Source organism: Manis pentadactyla, chromosome 18 (assembly GCF_030020395.1).
Source record: "Manis pentadactyla isolate mManPen7 chromosome 18, mManPen7.hap1, whole genome shotgun sequence".
NCBI lineage: Eukaryota > Metazoa > Chordata > Mammalia > Pholidota > Manidae > Manis > Manis pentadactyla.
This window is the reverse complement of record NC_080036.1, coordinates 9,407,712-9,410,201: the sequence shown is the minus strand read 5'-3', so window position 1 is coordinate 9,410,201 and position 2,490 is coordinate 9,407,712.

Below are 2,490 nucleotides of genomic sequence, written 5' to 3'. Positions count from 1 at the left end.
TCCTGACATATTCTTTGGTGATTAGCCAACAACTTATCTTAAGGCAAGGCCAACAGTCTTAACTAATATGCTGCCAGTGAACCACTATCTCAGAGAGGAACAGAACCAATAAATTCCTTATGTTAAGTTTATCCTACAGGATCATCTGGAAGACTGTGGATGAGGACATAGTGTCCTTCATTGGAGAGAGACATCATAAGACCACATAACAAGCCTACACCTACTCTGGCCCTTTGCTCCACTCCTGAAAATCCTTAAAAGACAGAATCCCCAGCTTTCTAAGTGTGCCTCCTCCCTGAGGTTGCCCTCACTTCCCTTTAAGTGCATACTTTTAAATAAAGCCTTCTCACTGTTCAACTTACTGTGTCTTGTCTCTGCGCTCTTCCAGTGGTGTCTTTGCTGTCTCTTTGCTATTTCATTCTATTTCCACTTTACTCCTGATCATTAGGGAGGGGCTGCTGAGAGCTCTGATTTGGGTCTGCAAGTTCCCGTCACCTGGGTGACCTGTGCAGAACTGCAGCTGTGCAACCTGCTTGTAGAAGCCTGCCTGAAAATCTCCTTTCTCTGGGAAGTTCTCAGAACATAATCTTACTCCATCCCATGCTCTGCCACTCCCCCAAATTCTGGGGTAGTCGGGGCTAGTCCCCATGATGTGCAGATCCAACACCAGGTGACCCTGGCTTCAGGAGTTGGCAAGGGAACCTGCCCTAGGCCAAGTAGGGGTTCAGAGAACTTTCCCTCTGCACTTCCCTGTTCTCAGTCACCCGGAGGGCAGCTGCCATATGTTACTACTCTCACTCTAATGAATTCCTTCCTTACCTATATTCATCTGACTTGTTTGTGGCTTCTTTCTCGATTAGAGTCAAAAGCTGGGTTGAGGTCTCACCAAGCTCTCCCTGGACAGGACTGCTTGGAACAGTAGGATTACCATATGATCCAGCAACTCTGTGTACACACCCAAAAGAATTGAAAAAAGGGACTTGAAAGATACTTGCACACCCATATTCATAGCAACATTATTCACAGTAACCAAAATGTGAAAGCAACCCAAGTGTCTGTGGATAAATAAATGAATGGATAAATAAAATGTGGTAGATACATACAATAAAATAGTAATCAGCCTTCAAAAGGAAGGAAATTCTGAGACATGTTATAGTGTTGATGAACCCTGAGGACAGCATGCTAAGTGAAAAAAGCAAGTCACAAAAGGGCAAATACTGTATGATTCCACTCTGGGCACATGAGGTACCTAGAGGAGTCAAATTCAGAGAGAGAGAAAGTAGAATGAATGGCAGCTGCCAAAGGGCTTGGGGGAGGGGAGAATGAGGAGTTGATTAATGGGTGTGGAGGTTGACAAGATGGAAAGAATTAAGGAGATGGGTGACAGTAGGGTGGTATAGCACTATAAATGTGCTTGAAGTGAGTGAATCGTAAACTTAAAAATGGTTAAGAAAGCAAATTTTATGATTGAAAATTAATATATTTTATAATATAAATGTAGAGAAAATTGATAATAGGTTTTTAATTAAAGGTAAATGACATTAATAATAGATTAAATGACATAATATTTTCACAAGCATAAGATTATATGATAAACTATGTACATACATTTGGGGTGGAAACCACTGGTCTTCAATGCTATGTAATTTACAAAGTACATTAATCCCCATCCTCTGAACAGACAATAAAAACTGATACATAAAAAATACTCCCCAAATCCAAACAAGCAGTAAGTTTAATGTGAGAAAAAATTTGTGAAAATATATTTAATTGACTTCTTGGCATTTGTATCATTCATATGTGCTAAGTATGTTCAATTTCCTTGTCTACACCAAAAATCTCTTTCGCGATGTGTCTTCCTTAGTCCCCATAGAATGACAATTCTGGTCATTTCCCTTATTAATCTCTCATTCCAGCATTTTTTTAATATAAAAGAAGAAAGCATCCCAAAGTCCTTATAATTTATCAGCATGTGACTTTTATAACACTTGCATTATCCTATTCCTTCTTTTATTTCCAGTTTTATTAAGCCAAAACTGACATACATCACTGTATTAGTTTAAGGTGTACTATATAATGGTTTGACTTAAATCATGAAATGATTAACACTGTAAATTTAGTTAGCATCCATCCTCTCACATAAATACAATGAAAAGATAAAGCAAAAAAAATAAAATTTTTTCCTTGTGATGAGAACTCTTAAGATTTAGATTCACTCTCTTGCCGACTTTCAGGTATATTATACAGTAGTGTTAACTATTACTATCATGCTGTACATTATATCCCTAATACTTACTTATCTGGTACATGGAAGTTTATACATTTTGACCACATTTCTCTTCTTCCCCTTTTCTCTAACCTCTGTCTCTGGTAACCACAAACCCTTTTTCTATGAGTTTCTATTTTGTTTTGTTTTGCTTTTTAGACTCCATGCAAGGTAAGTTAATACAGTATTTTTCTTTTTCTAACTTAACATAATCCCCTCAAGGC